The sequence below is a fragment of the Bos javanicus genome, chromosome 5 (genome assembly GCF_032452875.1).
Source record: "Bos javanicus breed banteng chromosome 5, ARS-OSU_banteng_1.0, whole genome shotgun sequence".
Lineage (NCBI taxonomy): Eukaryota > Metazoa > Chordata > Mammalia > Artiodactyla > Bovidae > Bos > Bos javanicus.
In genome coordinates, this window is record NC_083872.1 from 73,760,469 (window position 1) to 73,779,010 (window position 18,542).

The window sequence follows — 18,542 nt, forward strand, 5'->3', positions numbered from 1 at the left end:
AGTCCTCTGTCACTCCCAGGGAATCTGGAGAAAGAAATGAGGACACTACAGTCAATGAGTGGCCATCCGTGATTCACCCTGAATAACATTAGTAATGACTCATAGCTATCACTGATGGACACTCCTTCTCAACTAAGGGGTACAGGCCCAGACGCATGAGAAACCAAGAAAGGGGGTGAGTCAGAGGAGAGTATGCCAAGAAGGGTATAAGCTGGCCAATGCTAAGGACAACGGGTTTCTCTCCTGCCGGGGTCCAGCCCCGGTGGATCCAGGGAATTCGAAGCAGGGACGGCGTCGGCGAGGATAAGGAAACAATTGCTTAATTAAACGTTAATTAAGGATATAAATAGTGGTTAAATAAGGATAGCTCAGTGAGGAAATTCAGCGGAGAAAAGAGGCTGAATAACTTGGTTTATGTGGAAAGCTAATAAAATTCCAAAATAAGGAATTTACTTCACCTATGTAGGCTGCAGGCGTCCTCCTGTTCTCCCGAAGGAGAGGAGACACTAAGATCTTAGTGTCAGATCTTAGAAGCCCAGGCAAAATTAGTAGGCTTGACAAGCCTCCCCGCCCCAGATGGGAATTCAACCAGAAGGTGAGAGAAAGAACGACATGGGGAGACCAAGTTTCGGTGAACAAAGCCCACACTTTATTTTCCAAAGTAGTTTTTATACCTTAAATTGTACATAGGGGATAATGGGGGAAGGGGTAGAGTCAGCAGTAAGCCAGGCTTTCTTCCTGCAAACTTATCATATGCAAAAGTTTAGATGATTTACATCATCTTCTGGCCCAGAGGCCTGTTAACATTTTAAGACCCTTTCTTCAGAAAACTGATTTTTCTCTAAAGGTGATTAGTCAGGCACCACCCTCCAAAAGCATTAGATAAAGTTGCATTCCTATAGGGCAAAGGTGTGGTGGGCTATAACAAGAAAAGGGATTAACTCAAGGGTCCAAGGTTACAAACATTAAAGCTACTACTTACATTCCTATACACCAATTATATTAATCAATACACTGCCAGGGACGCAGTAGGTAAGGGATATGGAAACTTAGCAGCAAACATTGGCCCAACAAGTGAAAAACCCTTCACCAATACAATTTCTAATCAATCTTTTAACTGCTCAAAGGAATCTGTATTTAGACAGTTTAGAACATCTCATGCCTCTCACGGTTGGGAGGCTCTGAACAATCACATGTGGCCGGAAGAACCTATTCAGGCAGGCTAGAGGACTTCCAAAGGAGTTTGTGAGTTGAAACACTCTTGTCACGCCCAGGAACTTTATTAACTGAAGCTGTAAGTTAACTCTTTTTCAGAGAGAGGTGGTGGGGGACAGCCCCCCGTAAAGTCAGAGATGTAGGTGAGAGCACAAAGCAGAAAGTAGGCAGACTCCGGTTTTGGGGGTAGATGCTCGAGAATTTCCAGGGGGACTCCTGAGGCTCGATTCCCACCTTTGCGTATGCCGAACCTCCTTCCTCATGACCTTTGCCATGGGCGGAGTTTCTCACACTGGCTCCCGGCACTCTCCCTTGCAGGGCCATCTTCCAATCAGTCGTATCAAGAGCATCTCAGGATGGTCCACTCGGGGGGCAGTGGAAAGAGAAGGGAGTATCCCCTGGCTCCTACCTACATCCTATATCCCGTTAAGAATTGATTCACAAGAGGATATCAGTTACCCTAGTTCTATAGGCACCTGACCCATCGGCCTCAACAGAAAAGCTCTGGGTAGGAGGCAAGAGGCTGGCAGCATTAGACTTCAGTGAGTTTTGGTCAAGTTATGCCTGCATGAACCTGGTCAAAATCCACATAGCAGGACTGGATTGGGAAGGGAGTGCTTTGGGGTAAATGATTATACATTATCTGGGGAGCAAAGAAAAGGGAGATGGGTTAGGGTCTTCCTAGCCCACCCCTAGCTATCCTATTTTTAATTCACATCTAGCATTTTTGGACCAGGTCTGAGAACCCCTTCTCTAGAGTACAGCACTTCTGAAGCGCAATGTCCTCCCACAAATGGGAACCAACTCTCTCTAGTTCAATAAAATGACCTTCAGGGTCAAACTTTTGGCCAGACCCAAAAGGAAGAGATCACCTAATTATAATACCTTCTCTCTGCATAATTTTATAATTTAAATTTAGGTTACATTTGTCAGATTCAGAATCTTGACCACTGAATTAATGAGGCCTTAGGTTCCCAAGCTATAGCATCCCCTCCCCCATTCTAGTGGTCTATTCTAGCTTTACCTGGATACACATGGCCTGCATTATACACCATGTGTGAGTTCTCAGTCGCTCAGTCATGTCCAACTCTTCGACCCCACAGACTACAGCCAGCCAGGCTCCTCTGTCCCTGGGATTTTCCCAGCAAGAATACTGGAGGGGATTGCCACTTCCTCCTCCAGGGGATCTTCCAAGCCCCAGGGATCGAACCAGCATATCCTGAATCTCCTGCATTGGCAGGCGGATTCTTTACCACTGAGCCACAAGGGAATCTCACATTATATGCCAATGCCTTTCAAAATCTGGGGCTCACCACACCTCATCCTTTACAGTATCTTCACATCATTTCTAGTATTTGTTGGTGTGCTCCAGCCTGGTCCCGGATCTGCCTGTCCTGTCCTGGGCTTCGAACTGAGTCAGTCCCAACCGCAGTGTACAACTCACCACTGCTGCTGCTGCTGCTAAGTTGCGTCAGTCGTGTCCGACTCTGTGCGACCCCAGAGACAGCAGCCCACCAGGCTCCCCCGTCCCTGGGATTCTCCAGGCAAGAACACTGGAGTGGGTTGCCATTTCCTTCTCCAATGCATGAAAAGTGAAAAGTGAAAGTGAAGTCACTCAGTTGTGTCCGACTGGCAGCGACCCCATGGACTGCAACCTACCAGGCTCCTCTGTCCATGGGATTTTCCAGGCAAGAGTACTGGAGTGGGGTGCCATTGCCTTCTCCACCAAACCCCTCTGCTCTTTGCCACCCATCTGTTCGGCTACTTCAATAAACCCCGCTGCCAAACCTGGGTCTAAGATAGATGCAGCCCCCAGACCCTACACCTGGATGTCCCAGCTGTTCCCTTCTGGAGCCCACCTCTGTGACCAGGTACATTTCCCCAGCTCTACCCTTGCCTGGTCCCCACACCCTCCTCCCCACTGGTGGGGCCTGTGCTGCCAGGACCCCAGCGAGCTGATTTCCAAGCCCAACCAAGCAGAAATAAGCACTTCCTTCCCAGAATGCTCTATTCATCATGCCCCACACCAAGAACAGAAACCCTGAATAGTCAGAGTTAATGCAGACAGGGATGCCACCAGCCCCAGCAGCTCTGGATTTCATTTAGCTTCATCCATTCGTCCGTTTCTCATATTTAACAAATATTTATCGACCAACCTCTACATGCCAGACACTGGAAAATTGCACTAAAAGGGAAAGAGAAAGTCATTACACTTAGAATCTAGTCGGGGGAAGAGACTGTAGACAGTTTTACAAGGCACTACCCAGCAATTACATCTGTGATATCAATAGATGCTAGAGAAAAAATGTACAACCCTGGTCCACAGAATACAGACGGACCAGTGACTCGTCTTCTGTTTTTACAACCGAAATAAAAAGGAGATTTTAAACTAATCTGCTTTCTGATTCACAAATTCTTTGGCATTATCTCCAGTTGTTCTTAACTTTAGTACAAGCCACAAGTTTATGATTCAAATGAAAATGAAAAGCAAACTCCAAACCTTCTGAGTTACCACCATCAGCTCTATTAATAGCTTTCAGCTACTTGGAAAGAAATCTGAAAAAACAGAAGTGAACTCTCTGGATAGATAAAGGCCAGGCATTGTTTGATGACTGTAGTTCACATTACGGAGAGAAGCAGTGAGCTGGGAGGCAGATGGAAGGCGCCTTTGGGATTTCACAGGCTGGAGACCCCATGCATTTTTCTAATTCAAATAGGATAAGCCTCAGAGGCCCTTAATGCAGGATGGTTTTTAAGTGTTTCCAAGCTTCCTGAGAAAGATAAAACTGCCTCCTTCATCAGAATTATTCGACTGTGGCATTACTGCTTAGCATGGGGTGGAGGGTGATTGCATTTCCACCATAGCCCACCTCACCCAGCCGTGCTGACCCTCTTTTCTCCTAGAATGATTTGCATACGGCTAGAGCCACTCTGCATTCACTCACCATTCCTCTCCTGGCCTCTCCCCACCCTGTCTTCCCACAATGTTTTCCCCAAGCCTCAAATCCCACGCCACACTACAGCCACCTGCTGCCCCTCCACTCCGGCTCCAGAATCACATCCTGCAGTGAGACCTTCCTTGGGCAGTTCACAAAAGCTCTCTGTACCTCAGTTTCTTCATCAGTAAAATGAGGATAACAATAATGTTGACTTGAGAGGGCTTTGTAAGAATTTATTGAGTATGTGGAAAACCTTCAGGCAGTGCTGGCAGGTCTGAATCACTAATAATATAAGGGTTAGCTATTATTTGTCATAACAGCAGTAGCAGCACATGCTTTGCAAGATTAATGTGAAGACTAAATATGGGAATGATTGGGACAATGCACCTTGTATTCCAAGGGCTAATGGGAGTCTCAGAACTAGACGTCAGTGAGCGGGTGTCTTAGGAGCAGAGGGAGGGGACAGAAAGAAGAGAGGCTCCCTGGAGGGTCCCTCAAGGACACAGAATGTGTCTGTTTTTATCACCATTGTATCCGCAAAGGGCAGTGCAGGGTCTGGCATTGATACCCAAGGAAGGAAGGGAGGGAGGGAATGGGGCTGGGGTGGAAGGAAGATAAAGAGAAAAGTCACACATACAGTTGAGTGAGCTCCAATTGGAGCTGAGTACCTGAGGTTGGTGGAGGTGAAGATCGCTAAATTGGAGAAAGTCAATGATAAACAAGAGGAAGGTACAAGAAGTGCCATACTCATAGGCATCGGGTCCTTCCTGATGATGGTAGGAAGGGATGCGGCTAGGAAGCCCCCAAGTCAGCATCTTCAGGAGGGTGGAAGAGGGACCAGGAGGTTGAGAAATGTCCATCACGAGGAATGATGGAGGGTGGCAGTGTGAGAGAGACCTTGAATCTCAGCAGAAGGGCTTCTGCACCAAGATGGGGCAGGGGCAATGATCTGAAGCCAGGGGAATGTTCTACAGCTCATAGTGACATGCACGGCCTCTCAAGGGGGTGACAGGTGAAGAGGCATCTTTAGGGAATAGGCAGCCCCTCACTATGCCTGAGAGGACAGGAGGCAGAGATACAGTCAAGGATACAGGAACGTATGTGCGCCAGCATCACAGTTAGATCTGGATGGTCACAGGTTATATACAGGAGCACCTAAGCTCGCTTCAATTTTATACTGCCCATACTTTACTTTAACAAGCCTCTATTCCTACTTGACAGTAAGAAAATTAAATTTAGTCCAATTCAGCCCACACAGCCCCGTCTAGTCATTTTTCCAGTCACTTCTGTTTTAAGACTTAGCCTTATTTCATGTATGTATTCAACTTAACATAGGTATTATTATTATTATTATTAATTTTATTATCATGAGTAAATGGAAAGTAAGCTGTAAGAGGGCGGGGTCATGGACTGATTTGTTTACCATTGTATACACAGCACCTGAAATACTCCCTGGCTCCTTGCTCAGCAAATATGGATAATTATCCAGCTCAACTCCTCTTGCCAGATACACACTCTGCTCCCATGAGGGGTCTCCATGCTACCTCCACCTCCACAGCAAGGGGTAATAGACTTGGGCACATCCAGCTACTGCATCTATTTCAGGGACTGTTTCATGTTCCCCCAGCCCCCAGCAGGGTGTTCAATGCAGCCTCCTGCCATGGGTAACCCTATCAAGAGAGCATTTTTCCTTTCCCAAATACTGGTTCTCACTCCACCAGGAAGTGTCCTGGGGTCTGAGCTAGCCCTGGCCCTTCCTAATCCCTTGCCTCACTTTAGGCCCTGACAAGATGTATCAGTTAGCTCTTGCCGCAACAAAGCCACATAATCAGATCAGATCAGATTAGTCGCTCAGTTGTGTCCAACTCTTTGCGACCCCATGAATCGCAGCACGCCAGGCCTCCCTGTCCATCACCAACTCCCGGAGTTCACTCAGACTCAAGTCCATCGAGTCAGTGATACGATCCAGCCATCTCATCCTCTGTCATCCCCTTCTTCTCTTGCCCCTAATCCCTCCCAGCATCAGAGTCTTTTCCAATGAGTCAACTCTTCGCATAAGGTGGCCAAAGTACTGGAGTTTCAGCTTTAGCATCATTCCTTCCAAAGAAATCCCAGGGCTGAATAAATACCCCAAATCTGTGTCTTACTGCAATAAGCAGTTATTATCATACTCACAGGTCTGTGGATCAGCTGGAAAGCTCTGTTTCAGGCTTCAGGTCTCTGGGATGAACAGCAATGTCACTGGGTAAAGAGCGTGGAGACCGGAGGATGAAATACCGGAATGGCAGTGTACTTTGCCACGGCAACCCTGCCCTCCACGTGCTGGGAACCCCGCATGCTATCCTCTTAGCCATTCCCCCATCTGCAACTTCATGCCAGCTCACAAGCAGTCTCTTTGTGAGCCACCAGCTTTCACTTAGTTTCCAGACAGGAAGAAGATGCCAGAGCTGGCTTTGGAATCTCCACTCTTCATGGAGAAGATGGCTCCCCCAACACTTTCCCTTTTAAAGTGGGAAGGAGGGAATAGGATGACCTCTCTCAAAAGTGGCATTTGCCATCTTCAACTTGTTCTCTGAGAGAGGAAGGGACACAAATCAGCTATTCTTAGAAGGTCTCCTTTGGGATGAATCTTGGGTAAGGTGGCACCTTTACTCTTAGTGATCTTGGTGGAAATAGAGAAAAAACGACAGCTCAAACTATTGCCACAAGGAAATACGAGATATTCTGCTTCTCTGTACCAGGAACAGAGGCTTCAGAAGATGGCAAAAGGAAACACAGAAGGAAGAATAGAGATGGAGAAGAACAGAAGGAGAAATACAATGCCCTCTCAAAGGGATTAAAGGGAGTTCAAATAAGAAAATATGGGTGTTTGATAAATATTTGTTTGATTCTATTAAACTTTTAATTTCCTCCACCTCCACTAAAAAAAACTCTGGCCAGAAACACCACTGAGTGACTTTATAGAAAAGTATTAATAGCATCAGGGAATGTGGTCTGAGAATGGTAATATGCCAGTGTATGGGGGGAATTTAGCAAAAAAAAAAAGAAAGAAAGAAAGCATTATTTATCTTAAATTTCTGTAAGTGCTAACCTGGCCCAAGCACAATCTTTTAAGTGGCACACGTACAAACTCTGTTATTATCCAAAGCAAATAAATGTACTAAGCAGATTTCTCACTGAAAGGAAATAATGGCATGAAACAAAGAAAAAGTAATAATGCCTAGAAACTGTGGTTAATAAAAGCACAAAGCTGGACAACTTTTGCTCTTTAATTTGTTTATTAAAATTATTACAAGGCATATGCATTAGGTGGGCTGTAAGCATAAACAGTATTTTATCCACCATAGAAAATAAAAGCTTTAATCCACAGGCAATATTTCCTACCACTAGAACCAAGTCCACCCCATCAGGCAAGAAGGCCAAGGAAAAGATGATTTAAAGCAACTGAAATGTTGCCTGCCTCCTGCTTGAGGTGAGTGGGAGCATCAGGAGGTCTGGTACATTTTAGGACGTAGAAAGAGCTTGTGCAAGGCACTACGGTAGGGGTGACACAGAGCATGTGTGTGTGTGTGTGTGTGTGTGTGCTTAGTTGCTCAGTAGTGTCTGACTCTGCAAACCTTTGGACTGTTACCTGCCAGGCCCCTCTGTCCATGGGATTTTTCAAACAACAATACTGGAGTGGGTTGCCATGTTCTTCTCTAGGGGATCTTCCAAATCCAGGGATCAAACCTGCATCTCCTGTGTCTCCTGCATTACAGAGGGATTCTTCAGGGAATTAAAAGGACAGTATGGCTGGAGTTCTGAGTAGGAGAGGGAAAGGGCTAGGAAACAGGAGAGATATCAATGGTTGGATCATTCTGGACTTTGGAGATCACATTCGTTATGACTTGATTGATGACACCAGCTTTCAGCTCATTTTCTGAGCAGACATGATTGGTCAGCACACACAGAATCCAATACAGAATCAGATCTTTGCCAACTCACATTTCTAGATCCTCCCTCTTGTGGTTTTCTTTACTTATATCTTAAGTGATTCTAAAGCAATTCTCTGACAAAACACAAGAAAACAAAACTCACTCCAACCCGTTGGCCACAAAGTAGATTCTTTCAAAAGCACAAGTCTCTTTTAACCTTACCTGATAGTTAAGGATTAAAGGCTACATGCTAAGCCACTCAGTTGTATCTGACTCTTTGAAACCCCATGGACTGTAGCCCACCAGGCTCCTTTGTCCATAGAATTTTCTAGGCCAGAATACTGGAGTGGGTTGCCATTTCCTTCTCCAGGGGAATCTTCCCCACCCAAGAATCAAACCTGGGTCTCCCACACTGCAGGCAGATTCTTTACCAACTGAGCCACCAGGGAAGCCCAGGGAGGGGTTAAGGGCTACACCACAGCTAACCAGCTGTCCATCAAATCTGTTTTCCTTTCACCCTGGGACGACAATGTTTCACAGCCTCCTCAGCCACGAGGTGGGATTAGATGGCTAATTATTGCCAGTGAGATCTGCCATCTTGAAAAGACTGACTTAAACAACAGAACTTCAGTTCCTCACAGTTGTGGAGGCTGAAAGTCCCAGATCGAGATCCTGGCTAGTTCAGTTCTGGTGAGGGCTCTCTTCCTAACCTGAAGACAGTTGCCTTCTCACTGAGTCATAACCTCTTCTTTGCCTGTATGGACAGAATAAACAATCTCTTTTTCTCTTCTTGTAAGCCACCAATCTTACTGTATCAGGTTACCACCCTTATGACCTCATCCAACCTTGCTGCTGCTGCTGCTGAGTCACTTCAGTTGTGTCAAACTCTGTGCGACCCCATAGACAGCAGCCCACCAGGATGCCCCGTCCCTGGGATTCTCCAGGCAAGAATACAGGAGTGGGTTGCCATTTCCTTCTCCAATGCATGAAAGTGAAAAGTGAAAGTGAAGTCACTCAGTCGCGTCCGACCCTCAGCAACCCCATGGACTGCAGCCTTCCAGGCTCCTCCATCAATGGGATTTTCCAGGCAAGAGTACTGGAGTGGGGTGCCATCGCCTTCTCCGCATCCAACCTTAATTACCTCCTTAAAGCTGAGCACCGAAGAATTGATGCTTTTGAACTGTGGTGTTGGAGAAGACTCTTGAGAGTCCCTTGGACTGCAAGGAGATCCAACCAGTGCATTCTGAAGGAGATCAGCCCTGGGATTTCTTTGGAGAGAATGATGCTGAAGCTGAAACTCCAGTACTCTGGCCACCTCACGCGAAGAGTTGACTCATTGGAAAAGACTCTGACGCTGGGAGGGATTGGGGGCAGGAGGAGAAGGGGACGACAGAGGATGAGATGGCTGGACGGCATCACTGACTCCATGGACGTGAGTCTCAGTGAACTCCGGGAGTTGGTGATGGACAGGGAGGCCTGGCGTGCTGCAATTCATGGGGTCGCAAAGAGTCGGACATGACTGAGCGACTGAACTGAACTGAACTGAAAGCCCTGGGGGCAGAGGAGTTGGGCATTTTACATCCACTAGTCAACTCTTGGCTACAAGCTGTTGGGAGTGGGAGTGAGATAGACTCCCAGGCAGGTCCACTCTCCCTGGGATCACGAAGGCTCTAGCATCCAAGGACAGTTCTCTAAGGTGCCAGGGGCAGGTGTGAGTTGTAGCAGCAACGCACACAGTGACAGGATGGGCACACAGAGCCAGAAGAGGGGTCTGAGGGGCGGGGCCAGGTTCCAGCACTGCCCGTTTCACTACTTCACACTGTTCTGTGGGGATGAGTTAAATAGCAGCGAATACCTATCAGGTTTGCTTTCTCATCGTCTCACCTAGGGGTGCAATCACATGGATTATCACTCATATGACTCTTACTATGTGCCAGACACTGTTCTGAGTGTATTAACATATTTAGTTCTCACCCTCGGTCCATTATTATCCCTTTTAAAGATGTGAAGACTAGAGCATAAAGAGGATAAGTAACTTGCCCAAGGTCATGCCACCAGTAAGTAGCAGAATGGATATTTATGCCCAGAAAATGGGTCCAGAGTCCTTCGCTTAAACACTATGCTCCATGGCATTTGCCCAAGTCCCTGCTTTCTCATACTCTAACACAAGAGCTGCCAGCCACAGGTGATTCTAAAAAGCTAGTTAAAAACATTAAAATGAAATAAAATTTAGAATGCCATCCTTCAGACTTCCCAGGTGGCACAGTGCAGGCAACATGGGTTCAATCTCTGGTTGGGAAAGATTCCATATGCTGCGGAGCAACTAAGCCCGAGAGCCACAGCTACTGAGTCTGTGTGCCGCAGCTATTGAAGTCTGTACACCTAGACTCTGTGCTTCACAACAAGAGAAGCCACGGCAAAAAGAAGCCCATGCGCAGCAACAAAGAGTAGCCCCCGCTTTCCACAATTAGAGAAAGCCTGCACAAAGCAACGAAGACCAAGCGCAGCCAAAGATAAATAAATATTTTTTTAAAAAAGGATGTTATCCCTCGGTCACACTCACCACCTTTCAAGTGCTCCACAGTCTCATACAACCAGTGGCCAATCAGACAGTGCATACACAGGACATTTCCAATAGAAAGTTCCACAGCATAGCATGATGAAGAATAGAATCCTGGAGAGAGGGAATAAAGGGAGTAAGACCCTAGGATCTGCAATAAGGCAGATGTAGTTCCTACTCCAGCTTTAGCACTATTAGCTGTGTGATGCTGGGCAAGCCTCAGTTTCATGACCTTTTGAAATGGGCAGAGCAATGGCATCGTCCCTTCCTGTGCTTATTGTGAGAATGGTGGCTCAGACGGTAAAGAATCATCTCCTGCAATGCAGGAGACCTGGGTTTGATCCCTGGGTCAGGAGATTCCCTGGAAAAGGAAATGACAACCCACTCCAGTATTCTTGCCTGGAGAATTCCGTGGACAGAGGAGCCTGGAAGGCTACATTCCATGGGGTCACAAAGAGTCAGACAGGACTGAGCAACTAACGCTTTCACTTTCACTCACTTCTTGTGCTTATTGTGTGGATGAAATGAACATAAGGTGCTCAAATGATGCCTGGCACCAAGTAATCACTGAATAGACACTAGCTATTATTACTCCTGTTCTATTTATTATCATTATTGTTACTGTTACTGTAGAGCCAAGGCGGAGCTGCTGAAGAGCTCACACCATATCACAGATGGAGAAATTGAGGCACAGAGAAGGATTTGGGCATGAAGGCAGCAAAGCCAGGACCAGACTCTAACTCTCTCCATTCCCTACACGGTCATCTTTCCACTGGTCTGTGCTATAAAACAATTCCACAGCCATTTTAGCTCTTCAACTCCAGGCTTTATCTATTGGATTTAAATATTCCATCTCTGACCAACCGTGAAACCATGGAAACTGAATGGCAAATTGAAAAGGCAGCAAACAAATTAGCTTGCAAAGCCCCACAAATGATATAATCGCTCCAGCATTTAAGCTGCAGATATTCTCTGCATTCCGGCCAAGGCCTTTCTCAATTGCTTTTGTAAACCTGCGCTTTGTGTGTTCCTCAATCAGCCAGCCCACACAATATTATAGCCAGAAATCTACAACCATTCTCAGTCCCGTTGATTCAGAGCCAAACTCTAAGGGATGAAACTTCCACTGAAGGTAGAGGGTGGGGTACCTGTACCCTCCCATTCTCTGCAGAAAGGCCAAACTGCATGAATGGATTTCCAGTTCTGCTGTCTCCTTCCTATCAGAAGCTCCAAGAACAAGCAAACAGAAGGGGTGTCCTGTGGGTGGAGAAAGAGAATTGTTTGGAGTGGACCAGAGGGGAAATTATAATGAATACTAGCCAGCCAGAAGCATGAGAGGCATCTGTGGTAGACTGCAGCAATGGCTCAATTCCTCACCCTTCATGGTATCCACACCGTTTGGATGGCAGCACTCCCCATACACTAAAGCACAATTCCATGGCCCTGCAGGACATTTTTTGGCCAAAAATGAATATTAACAAATGTTATGCAGAGTCTTGAATTGCTCTTATATGATTTCTGCTTTTTGTGCCTCTGCTATGACCATGAGGAGAACATACTTGCTCACCCAGGAGGAAAAAGAAGAGCATCCATTGCATCTGAGCTGTCTCAGCTTAGTTAACCCAGATCAGCTTAGGTTCAAACAGAGCACCCACTACTCCCACCCCTGAAGATCCACAAAAGCATGAGCAAGTCCATCTAATATCAACAGGGAACCCTTCTTAGGACAGTCAATGAATAACAAATCACAGAGGCATGAGCTGTAATAATAAATGAGTGTTGTCTTAAGCCATGAATATGAGGGTGATTCTCTCACCTACACTCTTGCCTGCCTCCAATCCAGTTTCCACACACTTTCCCCAAAGCAAAATTGGATTATATATCCCTAGACAGGATGGGGGAACCTGGTGGGCTGCCGTCTATGGGGTCGCACAAAGTTGGACATGACTGAAGCAACTTACCAGCAGCAGCCGCAGCAGCAGACACAGAATAGGAATAAATTATCTAAGAATAAAATCCAGCCACTATCCCTGAAGATCCAGCCTCTGTTGACCTCTCCTAGTTCTGCTCATGTCACTCTCCCTGAAGTCAGACCAATCTTCTCTGTTTCTGGAACATGCCAAGCTCTCTCCCACATTGAGGACTTTGTATATGCTGTTCCTTCTCCTGAAATGGCTTTCTCCCTGCTGTCAGCATGGCTGACTCTTTCTCTTTCTGTTGTGTGTTTGTGCTAAGTCACTTCTGTCATATCCTACTCTTTGTTACCCCGTGGACTTTAGCCCTCCAGGCTCCTCTATGTCCATGGGATTCTCTAGGCAAGAATACTGGAGTGGATTGCCACATCCTCCTCCAGGGGATCTTTCCCAACCAGGGATGGAACTGACATCTCCTGTGTCTCCTGCATTGGCAGGCAGGTTCTTTACCACTAGCGCCACCTGGAAGGCCCTTTCTTCTTAAACTATTTCCCTGCCCATTGTCCTAAAGAAAGCCTTCTTCTGTTTTGTCCATGTCAAAGTTGCTGCATCTTTCTGCTTTGTAATTATTGGAGCTGGATGTTGTTTTATTTATTTGTCTGCTTACTTTATTGATTTACTCAAATATTATTTATTGAATTACTATTATGTGCCAGGCTTTGTTCTAGGTGCTTTGGAGAAAGCTGTGAAGCAGACAGACCAGGTCCTCACCCTCATTAAGGTTTCCTTCTAATGAGGGAGACTGACAATGAACAGGTAATAAACTGTCCTCACACATCTCATCTTCCCTGGGCATCTGGTCAACAGACTAACCACGGGAGACTACACAGATGTCAGTCATTGACTTCTTGTGATTGACTGTGAGTTATGTAGTGGGAGACATAAGACCTCAGAAGTTCCAGGTCAGTCTCTTCTCTGCACCATCCAGTGTCATCCTTATGCTCATTCTGCAGAAGGCCTCCTCTCAATCCCCTCCCCTTCAACTAACCTTAAGTTATCCTCCTTCCTGGTTATTTACTCCAGTTGCACAGGGCTTTTCTCATTACTATTTGAATGGGCCCCAAGGCCCAATCCACTGAACTGTGGGAGATGAGTCCTTTCCAGCTACCATTATACCCTCTGCCCCATCTTACCAACTCCCTACCTGTGTTCAGGGCTCACCTCACCTTGTGCTCATCAGAAAGCAGACTTCTGCTGGGTTTCAAATTCCCTCTTATTTTTTGTCTAATTCTTCACACGGTCATGATGATTTATACCAGTTCCCATGGATTCACTAACTTCCCACATTATATTTCTTCTTGCAAAACTTGCTAACATTCTGTTCTCCGATGCCATAAATTTACCTTCTGGTAAATACTACTGCACTCAAGACAGATAATGTAATTTTCGATCGTGATAAGTGAGATGGAGAAAATGGAGCAGGGAAGAAAATATAGCTGAGTGAGTTGGGTGGATGCTGTGGCACATGCTCAAGAAGTGTTTGTGGATTAATAAACTGACAAAATTATGAATTTGCTATGAATAAATTGAGGGACCTGCAGCTTTTCTCCTCTTCCGCAGATCAAGCTTCTCCTACTCCTTCCTTTTCTCTCTTCTCCTGGGAGTTGAACTGAATGAACTGAATGACTCTTCCTCCAGATTTGGTCCAGGTTGAGATCCAAACTATTAAAGACTAAGCTGTTGTCATGCAATAAAGAAGCCCTAAATTGTAGCCAATTTAATAAAATAGCAAGTTACTTCTTTCTCACCTAACAATCAAAGACAAGTGGTCCAAGCCACAAGGGCAGCTGTGCTCCACAAAGTCATACAGAAGCCCAGGTTCTTCGCATGTTCTTGCCACAGCAGCACCTAGTATGTCACCTCCACCTCCATGATCATAGCTGGATCATTGCCAGTGCTTTGCTTCACAGGAAGTAAGCTCTTTCTTTTTAAAGAAATGACAGGGAGGTTACTGATACAAATTTTGTATCCACTGATACAAAATTAATCAGAGGACTACAGCTGGGATCAAGGAAGTCTGGGAAAACCTGTCGATAGCTGGGTGGCTATGTGCCCAGATAAAAGTTAGGGGTGTGTTATTTTTAACAAAAAGAAAGGAAGCGTGGACACTGGGGAACAGTGACAGCCCTAGCCACACCCACACCTTTCTGAGGACCAAACTCCAGCAAAGCGATTTTGATTCTATTGGTCCTTGTCTGTTAAATGACTGGTTGCGTCTTCAGATATCAAACTCCTGTTGTTGTTTAGTCGCTAAGTCATCTCTGACTCTTTTGTGACCCTATGGACTGTAGCCCACCAGGTTCCTCTGTCCATGGGATTTTCCAGGCAAGAATACTGGAGTGGGTTACCATTTACTTCTCTGGAGGATCTTCCTGAGGTTGACCCAGGGATTCAACCCACATCTCCTCCATTGGCAGGTAGATTCTTTACCACTGAGCAACCAGGGACTCCTGCTGCTGCTGCTAAGTCAGTCATGTCTGACTCTGTGTGACCCCATAGACAGCAGCCCACCAGGCTCCCATCCCTGGGATTCTCCAGGCAAGAATACTGAAGTGGGTTGCCACTTCCTTCTCTGCTAGGGACTCCTACCCTTCTAATAAAGTTCAACTCAAATGATCCCATCACCATTTATGCATTCAGAGCCATTTGTGCTGAGGGCTGTGGAGTGAGTGCTGGGCCCCTGCCCTTTGAAGAGTTCACCATAAGCTTCTACAAGTAAAGGCAACAAGCTGAGCAAGCATGTGCTAAGAGCAGATGCTGGGAAAGTCAACCCATTGGACAAGTTGGGACAAGAGACATTTTCATGCAAGTAAGTAGACTCAAACCCTGGGTTGTTGTGGTTTATCAGAATGTCTCCCTTGCTCTGCAAAATCTCTTTAATGTTAAACAGTACTTCTCCCCCAAAATGGATCCCTTCTCCTATATTTTTTTAAAGTTTATTGAGCAAGTATTATGCATCACACCCCATGCATGATTATACTTCTGCCTCACTATAGAAGGAAAAATGGGAAGGATTTTATAGACTGAAGAACCAAGGAAATTGCCCAAGTCTGCACAGTCAGCAAATGGCAAAGCTTGGACTCAGACCCAGATCCATCTGGTTCTGATTCATGTCCTTTCCCACTAAAACAAGTCTGCCAACCCAGAAATTGTGCTTAATGAGCTCAGGAAACCAGTTTCTTTATTCAACTCTGCAGAATTCAAATAAGGTAGTTCCACCATATTTCACAAAAATATGTATATTATATTGATTGTCTCACACTTGAGCTTATTTCCCATAATCTTTCCCTAAAATATCATACATTTTCTGGTCTGTGTGGTCAAAAGACAAATGAACAAAGAGAAACATGCTTTCCTAGAAACCAAAAAAAAAAGGTGATGTCATTAAGATTCTTTATATATTATTTTTTAATTGAAGTACAGTTAATTTACAATATTGTGTTAGTTTCATGTGTCAGGATTCTTTATATATTTTTTAGGTTTAATGACCAGCATACACATAACAGAGTCAGATTTTAATATGATCGTGTGATCAGCAACATCACTTCTAGTTTGATTTCTAGAAGAAAACACACCTGTGAGTCCCAGCATTCCACACAGAAGTATATGTTTGCAACTATGCCAACTGCTGAATAAACTGGAAAGTTTAAAGAATTCTGGGTTCAAATTCCAGCTCAACTGTGCCAAATGAAAAACAAATCTGGACTTAGGATGGGAAAGATTTTATTCAAAAAGACTATTGCAGTAGGAAAAATGCTTTGACTTCAGGATCTTCAAGCACCTCAAAATTCAAAAGAAAAAAGCCTTTTCTTTTGTGAGGGCTGTGCAGTGCAACATGTAGGGAGGGACTTTGGGGAAGGCTGAGAAGCATAACAGGATTTCTCTTTGTGGCCAGTTTTTTGAAAAGTTGTCCTGGGTCTTGTTGTTGCTGTGTTAGTTGTTCAGTCATGTCCAACTCTTTGCAACTCCATGGACTGTAGCCCACCAGGCTCCTCTGTCCATGGAATTCTCCAAGCAAGAATACTGGAGTAGGTTGCTGTTCCCTTCTCCATGGGATCTTCCTGACTCAGGGATGGAACCTAGGTCTCCTGCATTGGCAGGCAGATTCTTTACCATCTGAGCCATCAGAGAAGCCCAACTTCTGCACCTTGGTTCCTGCTTACACTTGGAGACCAGCCAAAATTTCAGAGCTTGTGGGAAAGAGGTAAGCTTGACTGAAGTTTGGTCAAGCCAAACCTATGGATAATTGGGAGTACTTTTGGTCACCCACTTCTGAGCTGTGTGACCTTAGCTAAGTCACTTTACTCCTCTTAGAATTGGGTTCCTTTTTTTTTTTTTTCAAAATGTGGATGGTATCTGATCCCTACCTCACAGCATAGTGAGGATTAGATGAGACATGTTGCACGGGACCTTGGATCTCTATTCCTCCCACCCCCAAGGCACAGAAGGGTCCCCAGTAATGTGTTTAGTCCCTGACACTTAAGCTGCTATCCTGATACACCCCCACCAAGAAGACTGTAAGAGGCAAACTGCATTGATGTTGGCAAAGTGCTTCTGAAGCTGCAACTTGAAAGAGAGGCTGTTCCCATTCCTCTTTGTGCTCAAGGACCCTTCACTTCCCAGCAACAACAACATCTCCAGTGCAGGTTTGGTAAATACAACTCAACCTCAAAGAAAACGGATTAGAAAGTTCAGTCAAAAAGGAAATTCTCCTTTCTGTTATTTTCTCATGCAACTGATTAGGGAAAATAAATACTTTTTATCAGCCAGGACATTCTTCAGATATATTTTAGACCCTGATGCCAGAATAGAGCAAAATGCTCAAGGTCTGGAAAGCTCCCAGGCAGCCTTCCATTCTTAGGATAAGATCTAGAATCTGGGAGTAGAGGAAGGAAAAGGAACTAGGTGGTCTGAAGAATGAGGAGTGTAGCTAACCCATCTCTGTCCCCTCGCCCAGCAGAGGGTCCTGCAGATGGCAGGTGGTGAATTGCTGGTCCTACTGGCCTGTGGACACCTACCACACCAAGCTCTTTCCATGAGCTGTCTTACAGACTCTAATTCCAAGACCTCATCCTGAACTCTGGAGCACTCCACCATCCAGTCCTGCTTCATGTCACTTCTTTCTCTTCCATTCATCCTTCTGTCCCCTCAAACCATGTCAGCCACCTGCCCTTGCTGTTCCTGCATCACGGTGGGGGGGATTCTCCCTCAGCTGCTGCACTGGCTGCCCCCTTGACCTGAAATCAGCTCCTGTCCTCACTTAACTTGGGTCTCTGCTCAAATCCCAGCTTCCCAGAAGAGCTCCTCAACACCCACTCCAAGCACACAGTAACACTGTGTCCCTGCATCCTCTTGCCATGCCTTTTTGGACTTATTACCCCTTGAAATGATTTTTTTTTTTTTTTTGCTTTGTTTTCAAGGTTCTTGTCATGGCCTGTAGAATGTAAGCTCCATTGTGTCCATGACTTGGTCTTCACCACTGGCTCCCCGTGGCCCAGAAAAGTCCCTGGCACATAATAAATGCTTGATAAATGCAGAGCTATTATCTCACCTAACCCAGCCCAGGAAGTCGGTACCATGGTCCCCATTTGGCAGATGAGGAAATGGAGGCCCAGAGAAATGAAGTCAGTGGTCCAGGGTTGTACTGCTAGGAAAAGGCAGCTCTGGCTTTGAACCCATATCCATCACCTTCCTCTGTCCCCTGCTGTCTCCTTGGAAGTAATGCTATTAAAGATGACTCTGAGTCACCCACAGTCCCTAGAGGACAAGAGCTCAGCCTAAACCCTGCAGTGTGGATGGGGCCATGAACTCCAGCTCATCAGGGTGCTGGCCATTTACATAACCCCAGCTACTCCTTCAGGATCTGATATCAGAAGACTCCTTTGGTAAGTTCAAGTGTATTGAGATCATCTATCACCCTTTTAAAATTATTTATATTAAG